We start from the raw sequence: 21,605 nt of genomic DNA, 5'->3' as shown, positions 1-21,605 counted from the left end.
CAAGAAGTGAATCTAGTACCTCAACAAGATAATGTTGAACAACTTCCTATTCAAGATGAGATAATTATTCCAGAAGAACAGACTCAACAATCTCAAGAATAAGTGTCATTAAGCATGTCCACGAGATAAAAAGAAATTTGTTTCTTGATAATTACATTGTATTTGTTCAAGAAAATAAGGATGATAATGGAATGATGGGAGATGATCCAATCAACTTTCATTAGGCCATAAAAAGTACTAACTCTCAAAAGTGGATTGATTCCATACAAAAAAAGTGTAAATCTATGCAAGATAAAGTTGGGAACTTGTCCTATTTTCTAAAGGTGTAAAACCAATGGTAGCAAATGTATCTAAAACTAAGAGGGATGCAAATGATAATGTAGAGGTATAAGAAACATCTTGTAGCTAAAGGATATACTCAAAAGGAAGGTATTGACTTTATAAAAACTTTCTCTCCAATTTTATCGAATGACTTGTTTAAGACAATCATGGCGCTTGTTGATCATTTTGATCTTGAGTTACACCAGATAGATGTCAAGATTGTGTTTCTAAATGACAAAATTGAAGAAATGATTTATATGGTGCAACTCAAAAACTTTGAGTCGAGAGATCCAAAGAATATAATTTGCAAATTAATTAAATCCATATATAGACTCAAGCAAGCTTCTCGTCAATGGTACTAGAAGTTTCATTAAGTAGTCATCTCATTCGGTTTGAGATGAATATGGTTAATGATGTGTATATCACAAGTTCATTGGGAGTAAGCATATTTTTGGTTCTATATGTCGATTGCATTTTGCTTGCACAATGATTTAGGTGTGCTATATGAAACCAAGAGATTTTGTCAAGCATTTTGAAATGAAAGATCTTGGGTGATGCTTTTTGTCATAGGAATCCAGAATCATTGAAAATGACATCAGGGTATTCTGGATTGTCACAGAAAGCACTCAAAAGGATTAGCATTCAAAGTAGTAAACTATTTGACACCCCTGTTGCTAAAGGAGACAAATCTAGTCTTGCTCAATGCCTAAAATTGCCTTGAAAATAAAGAAATTCAAAACATTCCCTACACATCAGCTGTTGGGAGTCTGATGTATGTTCAAGTATGTACACATTCAGATATTGTCTCATTGTTGGGATATTAAGAAAATATTCAAACAATCCTGGTATGAACCATTGAATAGCAACCAAGAGGATATGAGGTATCTTCGGAGAACAAAAGATTACATGCTCACTTATAGGAGATCAGATTATTTGAAGATCATCGGGTATTTGATTTCGCTAGATAACAAGATAGTAGAAAAATATACTTCAGATTATTTACATAGTAGCTGGAGGAGCTATATCCTAGAAAAGTGTCAAACAGACACTTGTAGCTTCTTCCACTATGGCAGAGAGTTGTACCATGCTATGAGGCATCAAACCTTGGAACATGGCTGCAAAATTTTGTCATTGGGTATATATTTTGGAGAATGTTGAAAGGCAGCTTAAACTATTTTGTGATAAAAAGTCAATAGTTTTATACTCCAACAATAATACGAGCTCGTCTAAGTCAAAGCATATGAATAAAAATTCCTAGTGTGAAAAAGAGAGTGCAAAATGGACAAATATCCATTCAACACATTAGAACAAACTACATGATAGCATATCGCTCACAAAGGGTTTAGCACTTAAGGTATTTCATGAACATACTAGTCATATGGGTGTTATATCACTTGATGACATCATGTTTGAGTGGGAGCTTGTTGTTTGCTTATGTATTTGGTTATTTTCTAATCAGAAATAATTATTCAATTTATTCACTCTCTTTTATTGTTTAGGGACTGGCCTTACTTATGTTTAAAGAGGATCAGTTTAAAAAAAACATGTGATTCACATTGCATTTATTGTCATGCTACACTCTATGACTAATCTATGTCATTGACTTTGTTTGTATACATGACCATTGATGGGTCTAGTCGTGATTAATATGAGAAAAGACGTTATTAGGAAACATATGTTGCCTAAGTGGGAGATTGTTGGATTAAAATTGCTCATATTTATAATGTATTGTTATCATAAAATATGAATAAATTAAGTGACCGATTAGTTATAAAATCGTAGGGTATTAGAAGTATCATTGAAAAAAGTGTAGATACTATTAAAGTTGTGTTATAATTTGATGAGGGGTAGAGTCATGGTCTCCAAGAAATAGATATCTCATATTTTCTCTAATCCCGTCAGAGAGTTATACTAAGAAATTCTATCTTCTTAGAAGATCACAACCAAAGAAAGATTCAAAGATCTCTTTTATGTAATCTCCAACTAAGGGATTCAAATACGCTTCGGCAAATCTAGTATTATTTTATTCTTGATGATTTGGCATGATCAAATCCTAGTTAATTTTTATATTTATGGTTTGGTTCTAACAATGGTGCCATTGCCACCCCATGAATGGCTAGCCAGGAAGCTTGCAAGTACCCATTTCATCTTTCTCGGCTTGTTAAGGAGTGGGAAGAACACTTAAAGGCAGAGATATCAGCAAAGTGAAAAATGCAATCTTGACAAAAACAGGTTTCCTTGAGTAAAATTGATATCACAAAGTGATCATGATCATCTTCTTACATTTCCCTTGGGTTCCATCTAACCTTTTTTTTTTTGGAGCTGCCTTTTGTTGTTTCTGTGGTAATGGAATAGGGTTTTCAAAAGCTCATCAATGGGCAAAAATTTGCCCTTTGATTTAGCAATTTTAGTATAATGGTAATTTTTTCTATTACTTCACCGACTGTTGCTGCTTTGCCTCTCTTTGTACTTAATTATATGTTTTTGTTTTTGTTTTGCCGGTGAAACACAACAATGAGCCAGCAGTAAAATTTTCGGATAAGAGGATTCTCTCTTCCCTTCATTCTTGAGAAAAGGAAGTTAAATAGAATGGTATTTCGGTTATCATGTTCAAATGATAATTTTTTGTTTCTTAGATATCATCTCCGACCAATGTCTCTACATTATTGATACTTTATTCAAATTAAAAGAGGCAAATTATAAATACATATGACCAAATTCTATACTATTAATTCTACGTCAACAAATATATCTATACAAATTTATGTGAGAGAAAACGGTTGAAATGTTTCATGATAATACCACGTATAATCTACTAATACATATTCCTTTGGTAACACATTTGGTTTCCAAAGTTCAACAAGTCAAACCAAGCTTGAGAATCACAATTTGTAGCACTCTTTCAATTCTCAACTTATATATATAAAGGTTAAATTATGTATTTTAATCCCTCTAACTCATCATGTTGTCATGAATTTATATACATATGTTGAAAGAGTGTTTTTAGAAGAGGATCAAATATATTAAACTAAAATACTGAAATTAATCGAATTTCGACACTAGAGATAAGTTCATGTCCAAAGGAAAAGGACGCCTTTATGGTATACAGGTGGTTCATTTGAACTAGTTTGCATTACTTGATATTGCTTTAATTTCTATTTTACCTTTGGTCCTTTTGTATCATTATCTACTTAAAGCTTCATTAACACATTAGTTTGAGCTCAAGGTTGCTTTTGATTTTGTCCTGTGTGGCCAAGTATCTTTGCTGTTATTTCATCACAACACACCATTTTCTCAAATGGATTGAATTTTCGAAGTGTTAAAGGCCCACAGTTCATGGCTCTGCCACTACCATAACTGCTGTCTCCATCCCACCTAAATTTATCCACTGATGAAATAGTTGAAGATAATTTGCTACCTTTAAGAGAATCTTTTATATTACTTAAACCCAGAAAAGTATTAATGAGAAAGGTGCAATGTATTTTCTGCGATCTTTAAACCAATGAATACTTTAGTTCCTGAGTTCACCAAAACCCCCAATAGATAACCAGTCCAAAATGAGGTCTTGGGTTCCATCGGGCCTTGGTCCCCCCACGTTTTGGTCATATGAACATCACAAAGAAAACTTACTGTTACTAGACGAAGTGAAAGAAAACTGCAGGACTGTTACTGAGAGGAGAATGGTATAAACAAAAGAAATTAGACATTTATGGTGATGCCCGTTTGTTGTAGTAGTGGACGGTTTTGTAATTTGGAAGCATTAAGAGAAGACAGCTCGTGCGTCTATTTCTCCAATTGTTTCCCTCTCCCCCTTTGTCCTCTTTAAGGTGTGAGAAAAAGAGAGAGAGAGAGAGAGAGAGGGTGTCATTAACAGAAGAAGAAGAAGAAAAACTAGGCCTTTTTGTTTCTGCGTTTACTTTTCCATTTCCAAGTTTCATCTTTTTGTTTAAATTTTACATTTTTGAGAGAGAGAACAACTTGTCTAGACCAATATGTATGTCAAGAGTAGAGGAGAGTATGCTTCAAAACATGTTGTACCGAAGAACTTGGCTCTTTTGCTTTGTTTTGCTAGCTTCTTTGCTGGAATGTTCTTCACCAACAGGTACTTATGGCCTTCTGGAATTCTGTTTTTAATCCTCAATTTGCAGTTTTTAGTTACTTTTGGTCAATTTTGTATTAGTGGGTATTAAATCTCTTGGGGGGGGGGGGGAAGCTTGGGGAAGTACTTTGATAAGCATGCTTTGTGTGAATTGTGGTGATCACTGTTGGGACAAACTGCTGTTGGTTAATTGTGGCCAATTCTTAGGGGGCTAGCTGTATAGCTAAGGTGCTGAGTTTCTTTTGTTAATGTTTTGGAAATGTTAAGACATCTAAGGTGAACATTGTTCGACATTTAGTTCTTTTTACATGGCTTACTCTTTAACATATGTAAATCAGGATGTGGATTATGCCTGATGCCAAAGGCAATCTGAGGACGTCTAGAACCAACGACGAACGACCTGTGGACTGTGATCTCAAAATTGTGAGTTCTTATCGGAAATTTGTTCTGTTCTTATTCGTTTGATCGAGATTTGAATAGCACACTAAAGTTTTTCCAGGTAACTTTTTTTTGGATGTAATATCTGATCTTTTTTCTCAATCGTAGAGGGTTCTAAAGAGCGAAGCCAATAGCTCTAGAGGCATTCCGGGGTCTCAACAATCTATTCAGTAAGCCAAGCTAGTGTGTTTTTCGATCTAACTTTTAGATATTGTAAGCTAATGTGGACTTAAATGCATAGCTTATTGGTGTGCATGGAATGTAGGACAGTGAATAAAGCAATTTCCGATTTGGAGATAAAACTAACGGCTGCTAGGGCGGAACGTGAAACAGTTCTGAATGACCCTATGGTACCTGAGGACTTAAAGAAAGTTGAACCTACTTCAAAAAGAAAATATCTCATGGTTATAGGAATCAATACTGCTTTTAGTAGTCGTAAGCGCAGAGATTCCGTGCGTGCTACTTGGATGCCTCAAGGTGCATACATTGTTTCATACAAGTCTTTAATGGTTCTTGAATTATTTTTTTCTGTGATCTTCCTCTCTGTGTATGAATTATGGAATATTACCATAATGTCCCAGCTGAGAAGCTGAAAAGGCTGGAGGAAGAGAAAGGCATCATCATACGCTTTGTTATAGGTCACAGGTAATCTTCCACCCGTCTGCCCATGCCTTTCTGATCCTTCGCAATTTCCATCTGTTGGTAAACTATTTGGCTGTAAATTAGGGAGTAGAAAACTTAAATAACTGGTTGGTCTTTCTCCAGTTCGACATTAGGCGGCATTCTTGATAAAGCCATCGAAGCGGAGGAAAGAGTGCATGGAGACTTTTTGAGATTGGTAATACTTTATTGTCGTTACATATATCGACTGCTTAACTCTTATGTATGTGTCATAAGCCCTTACTTCTGTTTGTCATTAACAAATGCAGCAACACATTGAGGCTACTTGGAGTTGTCCGGCAAGACGAAAACTTATTTTGCCACTGCTGTTTCCTTGTGGGATGCAGAATTCTATGTCAAAGTTGACGATGATGTTCATGTAAATCTAGGTAAAACACACATTTTTCCTTTCATTTTTCATGTGTCAAAATCTTTGTACGTAGAGTAGTTCCTTCGTGAATATGCCGTAATTTGGTTTACGAATGAGATCGAGTCAATAACCAAGTTTTCTGAGTATTACCTAAAAACCTTTTGTATCTTTTATGAGAAAACTAAGGTCGACATGATTTTTCATCTAAGTTATTCATGATAAATTGCTGTGCTGCTTTCTCAAATAAAATTATTTCATTCCTTATTGAGTTTATATGCTTGAAATACAATGCAGCAACACTTGGAATGACTTTAGCCGAACATAGAAAGAAACCTCGAGTTTATATCGGCTGCATGAAGTCTGGCCCTGTTCTTGCTCGAAGGTAAGCAGAACTACCAAGTTTCTTCCAAATTAGCTTACATTAAGAGATTGGCAAGAGATTGGAAATATTGGTTGTTCTTATACATATGCTCTATTAATAGGGTGAGATACCATGAACCCGAGTGGAAATTCGGTGAGGTTGGAAACAAGTACTTCCGGCATGCTACAGGCCAACTGTATGCTATATCGAAGGATTTGGCCACTTACATATCGATAAACAGTGAGTTCCTACTTCCTACTAATATTTTATCTCTGGATCAACCCTGTTATGTTTGTGCAGTTGATATGTCAAGCTCTATTGATAATAGTTATGCTCGATTTCAGGAATGTATTGCATAAATATGCCAACGAAGATGTTTCGTTGGGATCTTGGTTTATCGGGTTAGACGTAGAGCATGTGGATGATAGGAGACTCTGCTGTGGTACTGTGCCAGGTAACTCTTACACTAAGGATATGGCAGTTTTCGGTGTTGGGAAAGTTTAATTTCATTTTCTTCTTGCAGATTGTGAGCGGAAAAGCTCTAGCAGGTAATATCTGTGCTGCTTCGTTTGACTGGCAATGCAGTGGAATTTGCATGTCCGTGGTGAGGATTAGGATGTTCACAGACGATGCGGCGAAGACAAAAATGCTTTATGGACCACAAATTTTGCGCAAACTACTCACAATTCAAATCGGGGAAGATACACACGAGAGAACATGCATTGACATTCATAGGTATACTAAGATATAGAAATATAGAGGCCCTTGCTACCAGGGTATCCCTCTACTTTAAGGGATACCTACACCCAACAGCAGTAACAGAGCATGAAGAGAGATCTACATGCCTCAAAACCCTCAATTCTTAGTGGAGAGCTGTATTACAAGTTCCCTGCCATAGTGATGAGATCCATAACTAATCTTTGTGGGCAGCATTTTGCTGCTTCCTACTCAATAAAATCAACATATTACACATTTCATATCTGCAATACTCATCCCTCTTATTCATACTAACAATGTTCATACGACTTTTAACCTATGAGGCCGACGTGGATTTACGCCGGTGGCTATCGATTGTATATCGAATCAGGAGATTAGTAGATAACCTAATACCCGGCCCACTGATGATAAATACAAAGATACAGTCGTGACGATGACCTGATTAAAACAAATATAATTAAACTAGCCATTATTGTCAAGCTTCTAATGCTGCAAGCACTGGATCATTGATTGTAATGTTACCTAACACCATTCACTCCGCCACAAGTGTCCTTTGTGCCATTCAACTGGCATGCTTTTTATCAAAAGAAAATGGCCACGGTAGCTGGGAACTCCTTTTCTTTCAGAAAGTAGTCATTGCTTTTGTGTTTCACTTACAGCCTAGCATAACCTTTTATGGGTCCAAAAATCATGCCTCTGATCAAGTAAAACCAATTGGAAAAACATTGCTAACACTTGCAACACAATATATATATGCTGGCATTCATTCTAGACCTCCAATTCCTTTTGTATCTTTTAAAAATACACATACTGGCATACATACATATTATATTCAAGTGCGTTATAAAGAAGCCTCTAGAAAGACAGAATCTTGTCAACTACCCAAATATCAAATTTGTCAAAAAAAAAGTTAATTTCCTATTAAATATCTTACCTATACACAAGTTCTCTGAAATATTCAATAAATACCTCCATTCCTTTCAAAAAACAAGAAATATTGGGGGGGGGGGTTTCACATCTCAGTGATTTTGACACCTTTTTTTTGGTCCATTTACCACAAAGATTTTTAGTAGGATTTCTCTGCATGAAAAGTTAATGCGCCATGAAACCATCCAGAAAGCTCTTGCATGCAACTCAAAAATTGTAAACAAGAACGAGAGATGATTAGGTTGTCAGTTGTATGTGTAAAGAGAGAAAGAAAGGGTACAATAATTCATCCCATGTAATAAACAGCTTGAGGCCTGACCATGCTTTGAGAAACATTTAGCTGTGCTGGTGTTAAGGAGGGCATACCTTGATTAATTGAAAGCAGTATATATATGAGCATTTGAACGTGATATTGGCACGGCTCAATCGAATAACAAAACTCTATTCTTAAGAGTGAAAGTTCTCTGATTGAACTGCACCAATATCTCGATCTCGCAATTGTATATTTCACTGTGCTTCCTATATGGCCTCTCTCTCACCAATCTTCCTGGAGAAGAAGTGCATCAGAAACAATACTTGTAAGATATATATATACCTTCAACTTCAACTGATATGGAAGATGATGAACAAACAATTCAATCGACGGATACCCGCACAAGAAATAGAACAACTTCTTCGGTATATAAGAGAAGAGACATTAATAGAAATTCTCATATATTAAATGAACGAGAGAAAGAGATGGAAGTAGGCATGAAAATGGTATGGTAAGCATTGAATAAGGCACCAACCTAAGAACAAAGAAGAGGTTGGTACATTAAATGTAAAGTTTTCAGAGAGACAATGGGAAAAGCTCACTGAAAAGAACCCTTGAGCTTTCAATTCTGTATTTATGATGAGGTCGAAGAGGGCATGTCAATGGTGTGGTGGCGCCACCACCATTTTTTAGATTTCAAAAAAAATTTTTAAAAAAAAGCTTTGGAATAAAGTCATCGGTTGGTGAACTTATTTTCTTTTTATAGGTTTTGTGTCAATCTGAATCTTTCTACGAAACCAAATCTCTTGGAAACCAGATTTTTCATTCAAGAGCAAAAAAAATGAAAAATTAAATTATTATTATATATAATATTAATTATCAAATATTGAAGTTGGACCCCAGGCCAGTAAAGTTTATTTTAGGATTTTATAGCTCAAGCTGTTGTCCCTAAAATGTTTAGCTGCAAAAGCTTTGTGCAGGGTTTCGAAGGTGAATTAATTTTGGCCTGTCAAGTAACCCAGTGGTCAACGTCCCCATGGCTTGGAGTCGGGGAGTTTAACCAGTAGTTACCAATAGCCTAGAAATTAGTTAGTATGTTTTTAAATTGCGGTGTATGTTAACTTTAAAAAATATTTTTGGCATGACTAATGTACTAAGTTACAATTATAATTTAGTGCTATGAATGAATCGAATTTATATACATCTTGAATAAGAATTGAGTCGAGTTGGATTTTGCCTAGATGATTGGCTGAGTTGCCTATCACAGCATGTTATTACTCAAATTAATTTACGATATAAAAAATGAACTTTAAGATGTTATGTATGCATCTACATCTTGTATGTATAAACAAAAAGAAAAAGGAGCATGAGGGTAAGACACAATAAATGATGAATGACCCATGGGGCCATAAAAGTTTAAGACATTGTCTCCAAGAATGCTCTGATCGTACTGACAGACCCTGTTCAACAACGTTGAATGTATGCTTGAAGCATGTCCCCCCTAATAAAAGCATTGCCGGTTAACAAAGAAAAACAAATAATATATATATATATATATGAAATGTTTGCAGAATCACCCAGAAAATATAGCAAGAAAAGCCTACCATTTTCCAATTGTTTAATTATGAAATGGGTTGCTACCGCCACTTACATCATGCTTAAGCCTAATGAAACTTAAATATATTTTGCTGATAGATAGTGTATGCTTACCTACTAGACCACTGAAGCTTAGAATTAGGTTCAACCAAATTAGTGGGATCATTAGTTGGTTTTGATCAGGATAAGCAGTGTGAAAGTTTGGTTATTTTTTGATGACGGTTGATCTCTTTTAATTTGAACGAAAAATCGGCGAGATGGATAACGTTTATCCTTTTGATAAGCGTCCCACCAAATGGAAAATCTGAAATCTGCCATGTATCCCCTTCAATGATCTGTCCCTCTCTCCATATGAATTCATGTCTGCAATCTCTCCCGTACATATCTTTCACAGGAGAGACAAAAACCATAACCTCTCTTTCACTATTCTATCTTTTTATTCATGGTTTTTTTTTTACCCTTAGCACAGTATTAACTAAGAGCTGAGCTCTCAAAAGGTATACAATTGAGCAGGCTGTACAACTAGTACTTACATGAACATTATTGCACAAATTTATGAACTGATTCAATACTTAATTGCCGTACTTTTGCCAACATAGTAACATAATAGCGTACCTCCTCAATATGTAAAACCTCGACCGTTGTTCCTTTGCAATGGTTAAACACCTGTTCTTCAAATCGTCCTCACAACGCTCATCTTCTTCTACTATCGATGGCACCGACACCATGCTCTCTTTTTCTCTGGGGACACCGGACACTGCAAATTGTGTGACAGTGAGATATTGCTTGCAGAAGAGACCTTAAATGGTGGAGTAGTAAACCTAATGGACCATATTATATATCCTATATTAAATGCAAGCGATCTCCATGGGTATATACTAGGGCAAATGTTATTTCTCTTCGTTGTGCTTTGCCCTTTTATTTAGGTGTATGTATATACGTATGTTGATGTAGATACGTATGGAATCGAATTTCTGTGATGGATAAATCTCTTTCCCTTGAAAAAATCAGTAGAACTTCTTAAGAAAGGGTTGTTTACATGCATTATTACTCCGTACAAAAAATTTTGACAATGATTCATAAGCAGTGACCTAACTAGGATGTAAAATCATGTAATTGTTCAGGTTTCAGTCGGATCTTGTCATGTAAAATTGGATACAGATTGTGTCAGGTTAATTAAATGGTTCAACTCGGATCAGGTCGAGTACAGGTCAAATCAGTTTGGGTCATTTTCAGGTTGATTTGACATCAGATTCAATTCGGGTTCAGGTCGGGTTAATTTAAATTCAGATCGATGTTAGTTCAGGTAAAAATGGTTCAAGTCTAATGCAGTTAAATACCAGGTTAATTCAGGTTTGGATGGACTTCAATCGGATCTTGTTCAGATCGGGTCACATCATTAACAAATAAAATTCAGGTTTAATCTTATTGGATAAGGATTGACTTCAGGTAATTAATTTTGCCTTTCATGAACGTTGAATTGCAATCTGTAATTGTATATGATTTAAGAGTAAATTAAAAAATATAAATAATTATGGATTAATTTTGATAAAAATATAATTTGAATGACTAAATTGAACAAACATGAAATTACAAAAAAATAAATAAACAACACGCACTAATGAGAGATCAAATCGAAAATAATTTTTAAAATATGATGTTGAAATTAATATAAATTTGCACTAAATTGTACCAATTTAAAAAGTTGGTGAACAAAAGTTTATAGGGTTTTGAGATAATAATATAATTTATAAAATTTGAAATGAAGTTTATTATGTGATTTATATGGTATGGAGTAAATTATAAAAATATAAATAATTATGGGACAATTTCATGTGCATATATAATTTTAAGGACTAAATTGAATAAATATGAAATTACAAATTAAAATTTAAATAAATTAAAAAATACAGAGGGACCAAAACAAAATAATTGTAAAATGTGAAGAAAATTATAAAATAGACTAAATTGCATTTATTTCAAACGACGAGGAAAAATTGAAACAATTAATATATATATATACACTTATATATATTATGTACATATATTATAAGTATAATATACCTTATAATATATATACATATATTATATTATCATAACATTCATCATAAATAAGTGTGTGTATATATAAAGTATAAAATAGATAAAATATAAAGTATAAGTATATAAACAACCAATTTTCCTCTAAATTCTCAAATAAAATCAAAATTTTCCACACAAAAAAAATATTTCTTTTAAAAAGCTTTCTCCCACCTGATATGATCTTGATCATGTGTTCTGAGTCATATATGAGTGTGCCTGGTCGTGATTCTAGTAAGAACTTCGCAGTGCTTTGATTGAAGATTGAAAATGCACAAACAACGTTACAAGAATGGAAATATGTATATATAAATATGATCTTGATTATGTGTTTCGAGTCATATATGAGTGAGTGTGTTCGATCGTGATTCTAGTAAGAACTTCGTATTGCTTTGATTGAAGGCTGAAAATGCACAAACAACGTTACAAGAAGAGAAACATGTATATATAAATATGTATATGAAAGTAATGGAAATGATACAATGAAGCTTAAGTGGATTGTAAATGAAAGAAGTGTGGTGGTGATAATGGTTGAATGGATGCAACGAAAATGGTGAAGGATGTTTGTGGTTGGCGTGGAGAATGATAGTAATTCAAAGGATGGATTATGAGTTAGGAACCAACAATATAATAAGGTGGAAAGGTAGATGTGGTAGGATATGGAATGTGACCCACTAGCTATAGATGAGCTAGGAACCAATGTTGTAACAAAAGGAAATGGATGAAGACTACAAGACTATCTGGAAGACGATAATGTTCTACAAGAGAACAAGAATAAAAGCAATCTCTCAAAGATGTTTTATATAGTCAAACGTGTCCCTACAAATGATCCCAAAGGTGTCTATTTATAGTATTTCTAAGCATCATATGAAAAGACTCAAAAGATGAAAACATTCTCATCAATTTAGCAATAAAATGCACTTAAATGCTTTGTCTTCTTATTTTCAAGGTTGGCTGAATATTCTAGATCATTTTGGGGATGAATTAAGACAATTTACAACATGGAATAGAAAGAGTCTTCCACCCCATGGACGAAATTAAGGGCAAATTCAACTTCAAATTGTCTATATTCATCCCAAAATGATCTAGAATATTCAGCCAACCTTGAAGATAAGAAGACAAAGCATTCAAGTGTATTTTACTGCTAAACTGATGAGAATGTTTTCAACTTTTGAGTCTTTTCATATGCACCTAGACACAAAGGTGAACTTTATTCAATCTTTAATTGAAAACATGCATAAAACAATTAAGAGTTAGTTTGATTAATGCATTAGTTTAGTAAATAAACTAGTTTAATTATTGAAATAACTTTATTAATGAACTAAATGCATGAATGAAGTAGTTTATTAAATGACTAGATGCATAAATGAACAACTTCCCTAAATGAAATACATGCTTAAATGCAATGCATGCTTTAATGAACAAATACTTATTAAATGCAATGAATATCATGCAACTAATAAAACTCATACAAATGAAAAGACTCAAAAGATGAAAAACATTCTCATCAATTTAGCAATAAATGTACTTAAATGCTTTGTCTTCTTATTTTCAAGGTTGGCTGAATATTCTAGATCATTTGGGGATGAATTAAGACAATTTACAACATGGAATAGAAAGAGTCTTCCACCCCATGGACGAAATTAAGGGCAAATTCAGCTTCAAATTGTCTATATTCATCCCAAAATGATCTAGAATATTCAGCCAACCTTGAAGAGAAAGACAAAGCATTCAAGTGTATTTTACTGCTAAACTGATGAGAATGTTTTCATCTTTGAGTCTTTTCATATGCACCTAGACACAAAGGTGAACTTTATTCAATCTTTAATTGAAAACATGCATAAACAATTAAGAGTTAGTTTGATTAATGCATTAGTTTAGTAAATAAACTAGTTTGATTATTGAAATAACTTTATTAATGAACTAAATGCATGAATGAAGTAGTTTATTAAATGACTAGATGCATAAATGAACAACTTCCCTATATGAAATACATGCTTAAATGCAATGCATGCTTAATGACAATACTTATTAAATGCAATGAATATCATGCAAACTAATAAAACTCATGCAAAATTCATGCAATGAATGACATCATATGATTAGACATCCTAAGAGGTTTAAATACAAACATATGATTAAAATATAGTGCATAAATGAGTAGGTTATGATGAAAAGGTAGAACTCCTTTGATCAGCCTTGGCGAACTTCAATGATTTAATAAGATCAAGAAGAAAGTTAGGGTTACTTAGGATCACATCATTCCCTCCTCTTTAATATGATTGATAAGTGCTTAATTTAGTTAATATTGTGCTTTTAAATTACTCTTTAATGCTTGGTTTTTGTGGCTTATTTGTTCGTTTTGATTCATTTTATGTGTAGGATGTTATATTCTGGAAATTACACTAAAAGAACTGAATTCTGCATTTTTTTTTATTTTTGGAATCAAAGCTGGACTAGTGGGCATGACTTTGGGCATGAAACATCGACGAGGCAAAGACATCAACACCTTCTAGAATGTCCAATCAACGCTCTAGAAGAACGAATGGATTAGCTGCACGTTTCTGCAATTCGGATTTGAATTAAACTCAAGTTCTTCCTATGAAAACCCAAAAATTTTGTTTCTTTTTATAAAACATTGTAATTAAACTAATATAAAACATGTATTAAACTTAATTACATAACAAAAAATGTCGTTCAAATGTTCTTCAGAGCATTTTTACTAAATATATTACATGCCAACTAAATACATCAAAAAGTAGACATGTGTCATATTGTTACTGAAGAGGTGACCATTGCTTCGATGTCCGATAATCTCCTCACTCCACTGGTAGTAAAACCTACGCGTGAAATTAACACAAGCTAAGAAATTTCTTAGTGAGGCATAATAATAATAAGCAAAATTCTACGTACAAATATATTATGACAATTCCAATATCCATTACCTCTTTCAATGCATTAAACATTCGATAGTTTACTTCTGTAATACTATTACAGTCATTTCTCAACCATTACTCTAGTGTACGTGGATTGTACACCCAATACCAATACGGAAATTTATACATTTAGTATGAATTTCCTAGTTTTGCACATATAGTGCCCATACAGAAATTCATCCACTTAATATGAATTTCTTCAGTTTACACATAAAATGCCCATACGGAAATTCATCCATTTAGTATGAACTTCTTAAGTTTATACATAAAGTGCCCATACGAAAATTCATCCACTTAGTATGAATTTCTTAAGTTTACACATAAAGTGCCCATACGGAAATTCATCCACTTAGTATGAATTTCTTAAGTTTACACATATAGTGGCCATACGAAAATTCATCCACTTAGTATGAATTTCTTAAGTTTACACATATAGTGTCCATACAAAAATTCATCCACTTAGTATGAATTTATTAAGTTTACACATATAGTACCCATACGGAAATTCATCCACTTAGTATGAATTTATTAAATTTTTGCACACTTAGTGATTTATCCACTTAGTATGAATTTATTAAGTTTTTGCACACTTAGTGTCATTTGGTAATCATCATACATACATCAATAAATCATACAACAATGACTACTGTTACATATACGTACATAATTAAACGCACTCACCTGGCTTGCCTCGTTTTGATATCCCAAGACGCAAAAAATGATTACTCCAGAATTTGGCCTTTGCCTTTTGCTTTGCTTGACTCAGGAGCTTGATTTCGATCTATTCAATATCCATTAAATACATGTAAAATATCAATTGTTAGTATGTTTTCTAACAATTACACTTAAACATTACTCAAAAGTACCTATTATTAACTTTTCTACAACAATATCAGCCTATCTTAAAATTTCTGGCTCCTCAGTATCGATATCATCGATACCCCTACTATGGTATCGATACTACTATACTATGTAACTGATACTCTACTATGGTATCAATACCATTTTTGCATTCTGTTTCGAATGGTATCGATACCTTCCCTTTGGTATAGATACCGATTGCATCAGTATCGATACTACTCAGCTAATTCATTCCATTTTAGCCTATAGTATCGGTACTGTTCTATCAGTACCGATACCATTACCTAGATTTTCTATTTTTCAACCCGAAACATAGCCAAATTTGGTCAAATGTCCTTATGTTTACTCCAACAAAATTCTATTTAACTCTTCTCTACTTATCCATACTAACTTTCCTTTATTTAGCTATTTAAAACATCTAGCATCCCTCAAGATCATTTGATTCTAAGAATCACACCAAAATTTCTAACTTATTTTTAAACTCATCCAATGCTTCTAATCTCTTATTTACCTCTTTGACAAGTTAATTCTACCAATAAACATCAATAAACACTAATATATTAACATATCATTTCAAAACCCATTTTCTAAAATCTCCATTATTTCCTCTATCTCATAGTTTTAATCCCATCTAATCCTTCCTTAAGCTTCTATCATACGTAAGGCTTCAATAACCAACCAAAAACGAAAGGATAAACTAGAAATTTGAAAACTCACCTTTGAGCTATGGAGGAGAGTTATCCACAGGGAAAGAAGAAGAAAAGAGAAAATTTTAAGCTAACTTACCCTTTTCCCCTTTTCTCCTTATTTAAATGCCCTAATAACAATGGATTTTAAATTCATTTTATTCCAATGACTAAAATTTCCTTTTAATCCTCCATTGTTACAATTTAGTCTCAACCACTATTCCAAATCATTCTCATCTTTTATCAATTAATCAAATAAATCCTCAAATTTTAAACCCTTTCAATAAACTCCCTAATTCTATATTTGGGGCATTACAATTCTCCCCCTTCAGAAAATTCGTCCTCAAATTAAAAGTAGTAGCTAAAACGAAGAGATGTGGAAACTACTTTCTCATATCCTCTTTTTTTCCTAGTAGCTTCTTCTACTTTATGATTCTACCAAAGCACTTTAACCAACGAAATCCTTTTGTTACATAATTCCTTGGTTTCCTTAGCCAAGATCTGCACTGGTTCTTCCTCATAAGTCAAATCTAGTCAGATCTCTATTTCTTCAGGAGAGATAACATGGGATGGATATGATATGTACCTCCTAAGCATCGATACATGAAAAACATTGTAGATCTTGTCTATAACTGGAGGCAAAGCTAATTGATAAGCTACGGTTCTAACCCTTTTTAATATCTCATACGGTCCAATGAATCTCGGACTTAGCTTTTCTTTTCCCTAAAAACGTAATACCTTTTTCCAAGGCAATACTTTTAAAAATACCTTGTCTCATTCTTGATATTCTATTTCTTTTCTTTTCAAATTAGCATACGACTTCTGGCGATCTAAGGCTATCTTTGAAATGCTCTAGATAATTTTCACTTTTTTCTACATATCTTTCATCAAATTTGGGCCAACCAGGTCTCGATCTTTCAATTCAAACCAATTTAAAGGTGTTCTGCATTTTCTCCCATACAAAGCTTCATACGGGGCCATCTTAATACTTGATTGATTACTATTATTATACACAAATTCCGCTAAAGGCAAATACTTTTCCCATGATCCTTTAAATTCAATAACACATGCCCTTAGCATATCTTCCAATATCTGAATAACTCGCTCTGACTGCCCATATTTATGCGGATAAAAAATGTACTGAAGTTCAATCGAGTACCCAATGACTCATGTAAAGACTTCTAGAATCTTGGGTAAACCTTGGGTCTCAATCGGACACTATCGAAACGGCACTCCATGTAGTCTAACTATCTCTTTTACATAAAATTCCACAAACTTATCCATCGGGTAATCTACTCGAACCGAAGTAAAATGAGCCGACTTGGTCAATCTGTCTACTCTTACACATATCGAGTCCTTCTTACCTAGTAAATACTTTAGACTTTTATGATCCGTATAAACATGGCAACGCTCACCGTATAGATAATGGCGCCAGATTTTTAAAGCAAACACTACTGCAGCTAATTCTAAGTTATGCGTCGGGTAATTTCTCTCATGATTCTTCAACTGTCTTGAGGCATAAGCCACAACATTCCCTTCTTGCAGCAGCACACATCCCAATCCATTATGGGATGCATCACTGTAAACAACATAATCTTTACCCGACTCAGGTTACACGAGCACTGGAGCCTCAGTTACTATTCGCTTTAGTATATCAAAACTTTCCTGGCATCTTTCCGTCCAAACAAAAGGCACATCCTTCCGTAAAAACTTAGTTAGCAGCAGAGCTAACATTGAGAAATTCTTCACAAATCGGCTATAATAACCAGTGAGCCCTAAGAAACTCTGAACTTTAAAAATATTCTTTGGGGGTTGCCAATCCACTATAGCTTGAATCTTTTTAGGATCTACTCTTATACCTTCTGCATAGACTATATGACCAAGGAAAGTAATCTCAGTTAACCAAAATTCGTATTTAGACAATTTCGCGTACAACTTCTTATCACGAAGTATCTAAAGAACCACTTGAAGATGAGCATAATGCTCTTCGCTTGACTTGGAATATACCAAGATATCATCTATAAACATTACCACGAACTGATCCAAGTACAGTTAGAATACTATGTTCATTAAATCCATAGATGTTGTAAGAGAATTTATTAATCCAAACGACATTACCACAAATTCATAGTGTCCGTACCGAGTCTGAAAAGCCGTCTTGGAAATATCCTCCTTTCCAATCTTTAACTTATGGTACCCCGACTTCAGATCTATATTAGAGAACAATTTTCGCCTTTCAATTGATCAAACAGGTCATCAATCCTCGGAAGATGATACTTGTTCTTTATCGTTACCTTATTTAATTGACGATAATCAATACAAAACCGCATAGACCCGCCCTTCTTTTTCACAAATAGTACAGGTGCACCCCAAGTAGAAACATTGGGTCTGATAAATTCTTTATCAAGTACCTCTTGCAATTTTGCTTTTAATTCCCTTAATTTCGCTGGAGCCATTCTATACGGAGCCATAGAAACAGGTTCGGTACCCAGGTAAACCTCAATCCTAAATTCTACTTCACGATCTGGAGGTAAACCCGGTAGATCTTTCGGGAAGACCTCTGGAAACTCCTTAACTGTTTGAATATCTTGCAATATCACTTCTGACACTCGATTGTCTAATACATTAGCTAGAAAAGTTACGCATCTTTCTGACGTCATTTTCTTGGCGGTCATGGCCGATATCACATTGGACAGGGATTTCGCTTTCTCACCTATTATTATAATTTCGAAGCCTTCTGTATCCTTTAAGAATAATAGCTTCCGATGAAAATCTACGCATCCATGATGTAGAGATAACCAATCCATGCCCAAAATGATTTCAAACTCATCAAAGGACAACTCCATCAAGTTTGCCAAAAACACAACCCCTTGAATCTTAATTGGACATTTTCTACACTCCCATGTTACCCTTGCACTATGACCCATAGGTTTCACTGCTATCATTTCACTAGAAATTGGTTCTAAAGGAATTCCTCTAGTTCTAACCAACTTTGTACTAATATATGAGTGTGTAGAACCAGGGTCAACTAGAACAAAAACATGCTTATAAAAAAGGTGAAATATACCTGTTATGGTCTCCAGATCATTCCTATCTTCACTGGTCTTTATATTATAAACTCAAGCCACTCCCAAGTCTCTTGTCTCTGGCTAGACTCATTTTGACCACCTGATATTCCTTTTCCTCTACTTCTACTTCGTACGGTGACTGATCTCTCTGTTTGTGTTGATCTATCTCCTAATTTCTTTGGGAAATTTCGAGCAAAGTGACCAGATTCACCACAATGAAAACAAGCGCTAGAGAGCAATCTACATACTCCCCCGTGTAACCTGCCACATGTGTAGCATAGAGGTCTTTCTCCATAAGCTCTACCCGAGCTAGCAAAAAGAAATGGGACTACTTAGTTTTCCGTGAAGCTACAGGAGAATCAGCTCTTTCATTGTATCGAGAACCTGAGCCTTTTACCCTCTTAGCATAATGTGTAGATGAAGACATCCCAATCTTTTTTCACGTCTGCATACTCTCTTCCGCTGCTGGAGTATCCCCTTCGCTCTGTTTATCACTTCTTGTAGGCTAAGTAAATTTAAGGCCAACATCATCTCTTTCAACTTTGGCCTCAGACCCTCAATAAACCAATCCCGTCGAGCTATGTCATTAGGAACTACCTCAGTAGCATAACCACTAAGTCTATTGTATTCAGCCTCATACTCGTACACTTCTCGATTGCCTTAATTCAAATTAAGAAACTTCAACAGTATTGACCTCATAAACTGCTCCTCGATATACTTGTTCTTGAACTCATCTTGAAAGAATTGTCAGTTCACTTGTTCCGGCGATGCATACATCGTCGAATTTATCCACCATACCCGAGTTGATCCTCGAAGTAAAGATACAGCTCAGCCCAATTTTTCATGATCATAGCACTGTAGACTTTCCAACATCATCAAAACATCATTCAACCATAAATCCATGTCCATAGGACCTTCACCTTCTTCTCCCCTAAACACAAGAGCTCCCAAACTTCTTAACTCCTTAGGTATTAACATTCGTAGTGTTGGAGGAGAAGGTGGAGGTGGAAGAGGTTGAAACCTTGTCAAGATAGCATCAAGAGCTTGCATAAAAGCTCCAAACTCCAAAACAGTCATACCTTGAGGTCTTGGTGCACTGGCATTCTCCGACTGAATCAGATGTTCAGTATTTTCTTTATAACTTTCACTACTCGATCCATCTATACTTTTTCATCCAGTCACTCTTCTCGAATTCGTAGAATCCAACATCTAGTATAACATTCATAAAGATAGTACTTAAGTTAGTAAGGAGACACATCTATCATATTCATTATATATCCTATCAGTAACCTTGACATCTTAATGGCATGTAATCTATTTTTACTTCAAAATACCTTTGATTTCGAAATAAAATCGGCTAAACCTATGACTTTGATACAAATAAATGTAACACCCATCTCCCGTATACCTTTTTTGTACACGAGATATAGATGTCACATTACTTTTAAAATAGTTCTTCCTATGAAAACCCGAAAATTTTGTTTCTTTTTATAAAACATTGTAATTAAACTAATATAAAACATGTATTAAACTTAATTACATAACAAAAAATGTCGTTCAAATGTTCTTCAGAGCATTTTTACTAAATATATTATATGCCAACTAAATACATCAAAAAGTAGACATGTGTCATATTGTTACTGAAGAGGTGACCATTGCTTCGATGTCCGATAATCTCCTCACTCCACTGGTAGTAAAACCTACGCGTGAAATTAACACAAGCTAAGAAATTTCTTAGTGAGGCATAATAATCATAAGTAAAATTCTACGTAAAAATATATTATGACAATTCCAATATCCATTACTTCTTTCAATACATTAAACATTCGATAGTTTACTTTTGTAATACTATTACATTCATTTCTCGACCATTAGTCTAGTGTACGTGGATTGTACACCCAGTACCAATACGGAAATTTATACACTTAGTATGAATTTCCTAGTTTTGCACATATAGTGCCCATACAGAAATTCATCCACTTACTATGAATTTCTTCAGTTTACACATAAAGTGCCCATATGGAAATTCATCCACTTAATATGAATTTCTTAAGTTTATACATAAAGTGCCCATACGAAAATTCATCCACTTAGTATGAATTTCTTAAGTTTACACATAAATTGCCCATACGAAAATTCATTCACTTAGTATGAATTTCTTAAGTTTACACATATAGTGCCCATACGAAAATTCATCCACTTAGAATGAATTTCTTAAGTTTACACATATAGT

At 34.2% G+C, this 21,605-nt stretch overlaps 1 pseudogene; it reads left to right on the top strand.

Moving 5' to 3' along the window:
* Positions 1-4,220: 4,220 nt before the first annotated feature.
* Positions 4,221-7,067, top strand: LOC120170586 (annotated as a pseudogene).
* The last annotated feature ends 14,538 nt before the right edge of the window (positions 7,068-21,605 follow it).

The sequence above is a fragment of the Hibiscus syriacus genome, unplaced genomic scaffold (assembly GCF_006381635.1).
Source record: "Hibiscus syriacus cultivar Baekdansim isolate YM2019G1 unplaced genomic scaffold, ASM638163v2 tig00111783_pilon, whole genome shotgun sequence".
Classification (NCBI taxonomy): domain Eukaryota; kingdom Viridiplantae; phylum Streptophyta; class Magnoliopsida; order Malvales; family Malvaceae; genus Hibiscus; species Hibiscus syriacus.
Note: the sequence above shows the minus strand (reverse complement) of the source record. Positions and strands in the feature narration are given on the sequence as shown.